At 39.6% G+C, this 10,988-nt stretch overlaps 1 protein-coding gene across 4 annotated transcripts in view; it reads left to right on the top strand.

Moving 5' to 3' along the window:
- Window positions 1–10,988, top strand: part of Zfyve9 (zinc finger FYVE-type containing 9) — a 147,038-nt gene that overhangs the window by 213 nt on the left and 135,837 nt on the right. For 3 of the 4 annotated variants that reach the window (XM_013348544.2, XM_005353554.2, XM_005353553.2), the window contains exon 1: window positions 7–365. The exons of the other annotated variant lie outside the window; for it this stretch is intronic. The gene's annotated coding sequence lies outside the window, so the exon portion shown is untranslated. Of the gene's footprint in view, window positions 1–6; window positions 366–10,988 lie in introns of those variants that run through there. 4 annotated transcript variants of the gene reach the window in all.

Genomic DNA, 10,988 nt, shown 5'->3' with positions numbered 1-10,988 from the left:
CGCTCGTGCTCGGCGCGGCCGCCGCAGTCCCGGCGCCGTTGCGGGACGTGGGGTCCAGGGGGCGCTGTGGCCCAGTGGCGCGGGCGGCTGGAGCGGCCACCACGGCGCCCGAGGCTTCGCCGAGCCCGTCCGCCTGCAGCGCCTCGGTCGTCCCGCCGTAGGCTGCGACCCCAGACGCGCTCCACCGCGCTCCCCCGGACCCGCTTGGCTGAGGCGGCCCCGGAGCCGATGCGGCTGGAGGGACGCCGGGCCTCAGCCTCCGCCGCAGCCACCGCAGCCCCCTCAGGAGTGCGAGGTTTCGCGGCGGAGCCTTGCTGAGGAGGAGGTTTGCGGAGGAGGGACGACCCCCCGGCCATGGAGAGGCGGTGAGTGTGGCGCGCCGCGGTGCGGGGCTCGCCGGCTCGCGCCGCTCAGGGGCCCTGGCGCCAGCTATCGGGCCGGGCGGACGGAGCGTCCTGGCACTGCTGCCGCCGCGGGCACCCCGCGGCTCTGGGGCCTCGGCCCTTTTTCTGTGGGTCCCTCGGGAGGCTGGAGGTGCGCGGGGGGCGACTAGGCCCCGTGATGCCGAGAAGCCCTTGCCCGGGCCTGGGTTCCGGCGTGGCCGGTTACGTGAAGACCGGGCTGGCGGCCGTACCGGTGCCCTTCGCGTTTGTCCCGGGCGGGGCCGAGCGTGCCTTCCTTCCCAGGGCCCTGCGTGCACATCCCGGAGGGAAGCAGAGGACGCTTGTTTGCAAACAGCTTTGCTTCCCTGTGCCCTGGACTGAGTCCTGCGGAGCCACCCCCTGGGTGGGGAGTGGGGAGTATTAGTGCTGGTCCCCGAAGCCCCTGGTACTCCAGGACTAGCATTCACGCCTCTCCTGCTAGAGACACAGCCCTTTGCGTCTTATTTGAGGTGAAATTTCATCACCTGCCGCAGGCTCATCCTTTCCGTCTTATGTTACATCTCGTCTCTGAGCGAGGTCTGCCTTGGAGAAAGCCCCATCCCATCTTTGCCGTGCTAAGTTTCCTAGCTGAGCTCCTACAGTTTAAAAAAAAAAAAATCTTTTCTGAATACGTCTTTTCCACCTTCAAAGAGACAGGAAATGTTTTAATGCTTTAGTCCTTGTTACAAAAATGTTCCACCCAAATAAGGAACGGATGGCAAGAGAATTTCAAGTCGAGCTAATTATCCTAATAACAAGGACCTGACAGAAATGGGATAGAGGTTCAGTTGTTAAAGGAAAACGATTTGTTTTGTTCCGGTAATATTGTAAAAAAAAAAAAATTGATACCACAAGTCAGTGTTGGGTGCTTCTTGTTTATGATAAATGTGATTACAGGTTATTCTTCATTTCCTATTATATAGGGCTTATGTGTACATCTAGAACTTTGATTCATGAAAATATGTATATACAGTAAAAATTTTGCACACACGGAGAGATACCGTATCGGCTTTCAGTACGTATTTAATAACGAGAGAGAGAGAGAGAGAGAGAGAGAGAGAGAGAGAGAGAGAGAGATAGAGATATCACTGATAATGTCATAGTACATTTTGATGGTCATTCAACGTTTAAAGTGAGATTCTAGTGATGGTGACTTGTAAAATTATTATTTTTATCAGTAGTAGTAGTAGGGTTAAATTAAAGTGCTGACTGGTTCTATTTACAGCCAGGCATTTGTTTAAAATTTATAAAATACGTTACTCCCTACCTGAGAGAAAGCCATCAGTTAGTGTGTAGTTACTTTCCAGACTCCTCCTGTCTTAACCTGCCTGTATAGCACAGGAACCTCCAGAGGTCTAAGGAGGTTCAGTGTGGTGAAGAATTTTGAGGATCCAGCGTGTTAGGTGTTTTACCCTTGCTTTGGTCAGCTCTTGTGTAAGCATTTGTAACTGGAAAAAGTTGCCTTGACTAGGTATTTTGGTGAATTTAGGTTTTAAAAGTCTGATCTTTCCAGAGCGTGTCTCTAAAGACCAGTATTAGAATCAGTTGGGAGTGTGCTAATTTAAACATGTGGTTCCTGGTCCCCTACCTCCGAACTGTGGTGACAACAGTAACCCAAAGACCGTGATGTTCATCACCCGTCCTGATTCTTAGCACTACTACATTTGAACATCTCGTAAACGTTAAACGAGACTGCTTAGGTGAACAAACGTATCGGCTCTCTAGCAAAACTGCCTTAAGTGGCTTTTCCTAGCTACAAATAATGGTTTTATAATGCAGATAGAAAAACTGTGTTTTGAGGGACAGCTGTTTCAGTCAACGAGCATTGAGAGCCTGCTATGGTCTTGTTAAGGAAGGCTATCTGGGCATTCATCTTAGCAATTAATAAACTTTAATATTGTCTGTAAAATGTGGTTGGTATTATACTTAATTTGGAAGGCTTTAGGAGACAGCCACCGAAGAAAGTATTATAATGTATAAAATTTTTAACAGTTTTAGCTATTAGTACAGGTTCTGTTTTAGTGCTCTGGGAAATACAAAAATGACCAAGGCTTCTGCTAGCAATTGGCTAATTGTGGAAGCAGGACAAGTTTAATGAACTGTTACAAGACTGGGTCAGAAAGGTGTTGTAATTGAGTAAAACAAGCTAGATCTCTGCTAGGTTTCTGTGTCTCATCCAGTATCTGGCCCTTCAGGAGCATTGGTAAGGGATGGGAGGTCACTCAGTGGAAGAGGACTTGCTTAGAATGTACGAGCCCCTCGGTTTAATTCCCAGAATTGAGGGGAAAAAAAAAATCACATGTAGTATTCCTTTCTTTTCCAATTCCTGATTCAGTGTTTTCCTTAAAGAAATAATGGCATATGTTGCCTGAAAAGTACTAGTTTTATATTAACTCCTTCGTGATGAAAGAACAAATGAATGGGTTGGGATGGTCCCATTTCCTCTGTTGCTAAGCTACCATTTTTATTCCATGTGCTAAAGTTTGTTTGGCTCCTCTTATGTACTGGCCACAGACTGGCTGGTTGCAAGGTACAATGTTTGATTAAAAGAATTTCCTAGATTTTAATTCAATTTTTTTTTTTTGTTTCAAGGAGGTGGTACATACGTGTTTTATGGTTTTTAATTGCATTGCGTGCTGTGGTGCAGAGATGGAGTCAGATATGAACAGGAATCCTTTCTGCATCTCTTAGAGCAATGTGACACTTAAGTTCTGAGCTCCTTATAGTCTCTTGGAGTAATGGTACCCCTCCCAGGGAAGTAGAACGTTTCTATGAGATGAAGTGATCGTAGACACTGAAGAGACATGTTCATTTCTATTCTTCCTTTTGGGGAAAAATAAAAATAAAAACCAGATCTTGTATATTCTGTGTGGCTTAAAACTTGGTAGCTTGATTTATTTATTTGAAACTAGTTCTGCTTTGGGATTTTTTTTTTTTTGAAAAATTTGATGGAAAAAATTTAATACTACCCAGTGCACACATTTTTCACCTCATCTTTTGTTTAATAAACTAATATTCTGAATGCCTAAGATATACTTGTTTGTTGATTCACTTTAAGTTTTACATTACTCTGTGTGTTTGGCCTGCGGTGTGTTAATTACTATATAGAGTGTCATTCTTTTATTTTCTTTTTTTCCTTCTTTTAGTGTTTTGAGACAGGGTTTCTTTGTGTAGCCCTGGCATTTCTGGAGCTAACTCTGTAGACCAGGATGGCATCAAACTCACAGATCCATCTACCTCTGCTGGGATTAAAGGTGTGTGCCACCACTGGCTGGCTGTAGAGTGTCATTCTTAGTATGTAGTGATTAATAGGAAAATACTTAGTTGCAGATACTGAGCAGAAATAGTTCATGGGCTTTGTTTAGTTTAAGAACTGAGGAATATTATTCAGAACATAGACTTTCCCTTATAATCTATAGTGATGAGAATCAGAGTTCTTATAATTTATCATGTGTAATATTCCAGTCTTGTAACCTGTTACAACCTTGAACAGTCTGTTTACACTTTTTAAGTCTTAATTTATTCTTCTCTAAAACAAAGCTGATATTACCTACTTTGTAGGATTATTACAAGGATTAAGTGATATAATATATAAATCAGAGATATAGTTCTGTTCCATGGAAAATAAGCATTACTCTAGAAATGGAAAATATATTTGAGTTTTGAAAAAGTTTACAAGATCATTAATTATTTATATGGTTTTCTGCTAAGAAATAAAGCTAGCATGATCGATTGTAAAGCATTGCCAATTAAGGATGAGACAAGTTTGCAGAGTTAGTATTTTGATTATATAGCTAATAGAGTGTCTATACTTTATTATAAATTTATTTAATGAAATAATTTAAAAATGCTTTTTATTTATTTTTATTGAGCTCTACATTTTTCTTTGCTCCCTTCTCTGCCTCTCCCCTCCCCTTCAACCCTTCCCCAAGGTCCCCATGCTCCCAATTTACTCAGGAGATCTTGTCTTTTTATACTTCCCATATAGATTAGATCTATGTAAGTCTCTCTTAGTGTCTGCGTCGTTGTCTAAGTTCTCTGGGATTGTGATTTGTGTGCTAGTTTTTTTTTTTTTTTGCTTTATGTTTTAAAACCACTTATGAGTGAGTACATGTGATAATTGTCTTTCTGTGTCTGGGTTACCTCATTCAAAATGATGTTTTCTAGCTCCATCCATTTTCCTGCAAAATTCAAGATGTCTTTTTTTCTGCTGTATAGTACTCCATTGTGTAAATGTACCACATTTTCCTTATCCATTCTTGGATTGAGGGGCATTTAGGTTGTTTCCTTCTGGCTATGACAAACAAAGCTGCTATGAACATAGTTGAACACATGTCCTTGTGGTATGATTGAGTATCCTTTGGATACCAAAAGTGGTATTACTGGGTCTTTTTTTTAAATTTTATTTATTATGTATACAATATTCTGTCTGTATGCCTGAAGGCCAGAAGAGGGCACCAGATGGTTGTGAGCCACCATGTGGTTGCTGGGAATTGAATTCAGGACCTTTGGAAGAGCAGGCAATGCTCTTAACCACTGAGCCATCTCTCCAGCCCCATGTATCACTGGGTCTTGAGGAAGGTTGTTTCCTAATTTTCTGAGGAAACGCCACACTGATATCCAAAGGGGTTTTACTAGCTTGCATTCCCACCAGCAATGCAGCAGTGTTCCTTTTACCCCACATCCTCTCCAGCATAAGTTGTCACCACTGTTTTTGATCTTGGCCATTCTTACAGGTGTAAGATGGAATCTCAGAGTTGTTTTGATTTGCAGTTCTCTGATGACTAAGGATGTTGAGCATTTCCTTAAGTGTCTTCAGCCAGAAAATGCTATTTATAAAACAGTTTCTATTTTATAAATTAGGTAGTACTTTAAAAATTTTTTCTTTTGAAACAGGGTGTGATTTAGTCCAGGCTAGCCTAGAACTTGCAACTGTAACAGGCAATGATTTTGAACTTCCGATCTTCTCATCTCTATTTCCCAAGTGATTGGATTATAGCCATGAACCACTATGCTTGGCTTAAATTATTTTAAATAGTCCAATTTACAGAAATGAACTATTATAACGCTTGAATAGTATGTGTATATTTGTATTTATACCTTTTCAAAACTTTTGGGAAAATAAGATAAAGGTAAAATCTCTAAGGGTATTCATTAAAGTCAAGAAACAGTTTTTCGAGTTTCTGTTACACAAGGGGAAAGGAATTTCATGCCTTTGACAGGACTCTTGAAGCCATGAAGCTTGCTTCCACAGCACTAGCTGTAGAGACATCAGAGGGGAAGATGAGAGCACATACATTCAGCCACATTTAGAATACTAAGGAAGGGTCTTTTTCACGGTCTATGTCTTAAGATACAATTCACATACACATAGTTTAACCATCTAAAGCATAAAATTTAATGGCTTTATTTATTTATTTATTTATTTATTTATTTATTTTACGGAGTTATGTAAATGTTACTACTCTCTTTTTGGAACATTTTCATTGCTTCAAACTGGTATCCGTTAGCAATCACCCCAATATCTTCCTAGTCTCCCAGACCTGGGCAAACACTAGTGGGTTTCTCTTCTAAAGAATTCCTAGCGGTTCTGAACACTTACTATAATAGAGTCATATAATGGGATTGGTTTATTTCTATTAGTATAACTGCATTTTCAGGGCTCAATAATAATGAATCTGTAGCTTGTTTCTTGCTATTACTCATATACCACATTTCATTAATTCATTCATCAGTTTGAGAGTGCTTTTATTTTTTTGGCTGTCATGAATAATGTTAGTCAAGTGTTATGCATATTGTTATGTACATGTATATTTTCATTGCCTTTGGGATATACATAGGAATAGAATTGCTGAGTCAGGTAGTAACTGTTTAACCTTTTGAGGAATAGCGTGGTTGTCTGACTAAGTGGCTGTAATATTTTATGTTCTCACTAGCAGGTATGTGAGGGTTCTAATTTTTTCACATCCTCACCAACTCTTGTTATCTGCCTTTTGATATGACTACCTGAGTAAGTGTAAGGTGGAGATTCATAACTTGTTTACAGTCATTAGGTAAATTGTTGAAGTTATACTTGGTGACAAATTGCCAGAGTTTTTGATGATAAGAAATGTTTTTGGCTTAACAATAAAACTATGTACTGCTAGTTAACTTATTAAGTGGAACTGGTTAGCCATGTTGGGGGTGGTGATGGGAATGAAATAGGGATACCGGATTTTTACAAATCATTATTATTATTACTCTTATTTTGGCTCATGCTGACCTGGATCTCACTATGTAGCTCAGGCTCGCCTCAGATCTCAGGGATTCACTTGCATCAGCCTCCAAAGTACTTGAATTATAGGCAGCACTACCAGGCCTTCTTTAAAGAACATTTATTAACAAAAGGCAATTGTAAGCCCCAGGTTTTATTTTCCTTTAACTCTCCAAAAACATTTCTAAAAATTTAGAGTCCAGCATTTCTTTTTTTTTTTTGATATATTTATTTATTATATAGAGAGAGTTCTACCTGTATGTACACTTGCAGGCAAGAAGAGGAAATCAGATCTCATTAAAGATGGTTGTAAACCACCATGTGGTTGCTGGGAATTGAACTCAGAACCTCTGGAAGAGCAGCCAGTACTCTTTAACTCCTGAGCTATCTCTCCAGCCTGTAAATTAGCTTCTCTAAGCACCAAAGTCTGACAGATTTTTAATGACCATCATTACCTATCTATGATGTATACTTTTAGATAAATATAGATTGATTGCTGGAGATGGTGGTGGACACCTGTAATCCTAGCATTTTAGAGAACGAGGCAGGAAAATTGTGAATTGAAGGCCAGTCTTGGATATGTAGTAAGACACTTTCTCAAACAAAACAGAGCAAAATCATTAGTCATTGTTCTTAGTCTTATGTTTAGAAAATTACTCTATATTCTAACTTGTGTTCAAGGTATTGAATTTTTTTCTGTGATATTTTGTGAGACATAGTTCAAATTAACAATGATGATTTGGCTAATATTTTAAAGTTTTGGGTTTTTTTTGTTGTTTTCAAGCAAGTTAGGGGAAATACTGCAGGTGACCATTGTTGTAGTGCAAAGGACAACTTTGGAATCTTCATGATGCATTAGACGTACTATTTTCCCATTTTAAGATTGCTTTTAGAGAGTTTACTGAGATGACATAAGCCTGTAGTCCCAGGCTGATGCAGGATAATCGTGTATTTGACGACATCCTGGTCTTCATCGTGAGACCCTATTTCAAGACACTCTGGGCTGGAGAGGTAGCTCAGCAGTGCAACACTTTCCTGATCCTTTAATCTGAACTGCATGAAAGACTAGTACTGCTCTTTGGTTGCTTTGAATGCCACGGTTTCCATATGAAGTTATAAAAAGCAGCAGTTCTAGAGCCTTTTTGTGGGACTCATGAAAAGCCTTTAAAAAAAAAGTTTGTTGTGGGGGGCAGAGTTTTACACTGTAATGCAGTATGGCCTTGAATTCCTGGTCCTCCTTCAGCCTCCAGAGTGCTAGGATTACAGGTGTGAGCCAACATGCCAGGCATAGACCTGTTGTTTTTTATTTTAATGTGTGATATGTTCTGGTTCTTATCTAACGTCTCATAGTTAACGTGGTATTTTCTCTGCCAGAATTTGTTTTATTAAAATAAGGAATAAAATTGTGTGATTTTATTACTTTTATTATATTATTTTATTTTTATTATATACTTTGTTATAGCGTTTTTTATTATTCATAGCTTCACATTCTGTGCTGGAATTTATAAAACCTTAACAGTTTCTTTTTTACATTTACTTATTTGTGTGCAAGTACATGTTGGTGAATGTGTACCATGGTGCATGTTTGAAGGTCAGAGGACAACTTTGTGTGTGTGTGTGTGTGTGTGTGTGTGTTATACCTTGTATGTATTTTGGAAATTTCAGATCTCATGTACTGTGTTTTGAATAGATAGATGTCTTACTTGTCATTGTTAGGAAAGTATAATAACTGATTTAGGCCTCAGTTCTCTGTTCTAAAAATCAGTTTTAGACTCAATAGCAAGGCCTTTTTCCACATGTAATACTATTTGGTATTTCAAAAAGTGAACTGAATGAAAAGCTAGATGGCATTAGATGACTTAACTCAAGGCTGTGGAGAGGAACTGGCACAGGTAAAGAATTGGGAGTGGTAGGCAGCTGGTGGAGACCGAGAAATATGCAAAAACCAAACAGAGCAATTGTATTTTGTATTATATTTTATTTTTACAAGTTTTTCTTGTAATTGAAAGACAGTGTGTTTCTGAATAAAAACCTTGAAACTGAACATTCATTTCTGCCTTTGCTTATGACAGTGTGCATATGTTTAAGACAAATGTGTCTAAAGTTGTGTTGTATGAAAATAGGTCATTCAGTAGCATGCTTGAAATAACCTGTTTCATATTGCTTATAATGTGAGAATTTAATAATTGAAATGTGTCCCTATTGTTACAGATCTGCAAAGTTTGTTTATAAAGGAAAGGAGGGCATTTACTACATTCTAAAAGGATGGAATACATTTTTATAACAAGATTTATATAGTCTTCCTACTCTTAAGGCATTAGACTAATATTGATAGAAATAGACAGGTGATGTTTGGCTAACCATTTCCTTGTTGGCTTATTTTAGGTACCTTGGTTAATTGAATATTGACTTTGAAAGAAATTATTCCAGGCCAGGATTGCTCAGGTGTATTCCCTGGGAACAAGGAAATGTTCTCTAATCACATAAGTTTGGGTTTTGAGCATGCTGTATTGATTACATTGGTGTTTCAAACACTGAGGAGTGGAAATGAACTAACTGAAATTTCTTCACTACATATTACCAAGCTTGTTTGGCTGTGGAACCAGCCAAGCTGTTCCTCAAAAGGTTAAACAGAGTTACTAATTGACCCAGCAATTCTATTCCTATATATGTATCCCAAAGGAAATGAAAGTATATGTGCACATAACAATCTGTACACAAACATTCCTAACATTGTTTATAATGGCCCCAAATTGAGAGGTGTTAATATACCTTTCACCGATCTAGGTCAGCTTTGATCTGTATTTATAATGCCTCATTCATGAATATTTAAACTCTCAGTTGATACGTTCTCATTACTCCCATAATGAATCCATTTTGTTGTTTACTGCTCATTATTAGAACGTTTTCTTTTATATTTTGCAAAACATCTGCTTTTCTCTAGTGTGCATCCATTTGCTTTTTGAAACTACGCAGAACAAACTTATTTTTTTAACCTCCAGCGATGTCAAAATAATATCTTGTCTCCTAGAGCAGTAATTCAAAACACCGACTCTGGAATCAGACCCAGTTCTATTAGTTTTATGGTATGTTGTTGGGCAAGTTAAGAAGTTTTCTGTACCAGTGCTTTCCTACCTATAAAATAGGACGAGCAGTAATACTTGAGAGAGCTGTGAGATGATCACCCTATGCAATAGATGTCTTCCTTAAAAAGCAGGCACTGAAATGGATTTAGTGGCATAAAAAAGAAATTAGGGAAAGGAGGTTAGAGAGGGATGTGAAAGGAAAGGGAAAGGGAAGGACTTGCCTGCTATGCAGATCTGAAAACCCTAGCCAACCTGATAGGGAACTCTAGAGCACAAATTGCTGGCTGGAGTACACCGGGCAGAAGTGGACAGACTCTATTACCCCTATCCTGTGTAGGTATTGTTGAGGAGTTGCCCTTGAAAAGTATGGCCTCAGTTAGGAAGTTGAGGTTCAAACATGTTGGAGTTAGAGGCTGTTAACTACTATCCTCCTTGCCCCTGAGTGGCAGTTCTCTCTTTGAAAGAAGATCTGAGTGAATGCCATTGTCTGCCTCTTGTGCTAAACTGATTCATGAATTTACACACTTTCCAAGAGCAGCAATCCTAGGATCCATGTACTGTCTTCCTAGTGGGAAAGGTAGAAGGAAGTTGTTGAGGTAGGTTTCAGCACCCCCACCCCTGCTGTAACTGATCTCAGGCTACAATAGTTTTCCTTGTCTGCCTCCTCTGCTATTCAGTCTAAATAAAGTCCTTGCTCTCAGCTGTCATTTCTCCTAGTCTTGACTGCTTATTAGTATTATGGCCCACATTTTCCTGAGAGGTCTGAGAGCCATACCTTCTCAGGCAGGAGTTACTGTATTTGTGAATTCATAGTTAGGCAGAAGAATATAAGTTATCACCCTAATGAATGTCTAAGTTCTACGACTACCTCTCCTTGTTTCTGTTATGTAACTGTAGCTATGCTTGCTCCTCTTCTGCCTCCTGGATATAGGGAATCCCAGCTGTAAGTTGTAGTTCATTGCAGTCTTCCATGTGTCTCTTAGCTTTCTATTGCTGTGACTAAACACTGAGCAAAACTATTGGGGAGGAAGGGGGTTATTTGGCTTTCTATGAACTATTTATAGTTCATCATTGAGGGCAGATAAGGCAGGAACTGGGACCATGGAGGAATAGTTCTTACTAGCTTGCTCCTCAAAAATACTTCACAGGCTTGCTACAGGCCAGATGGGGCATGTTTTAAACTGAGGTTCCTTTTTTTTTTTTTTTTTTTTTTCCGAGACAGGGTTT

This window comes from Microtus ochrogaster, chromosome 10 (assembly GCF_000317375.1).
Source record: "Microtus ochrogaster isolate Prairie Vole_2 chromosome 10, MicOch1.0, whole genome shotgun sequence".
NCBI lineage: Eukaryota > Metazoa > Chordata > Mammalia > Rodentia > Cricetidae > Microtus > Microtus ochrogaster.
This window is presented reverse-complemented; position numbering and strand designations above follow the sequence as displayed.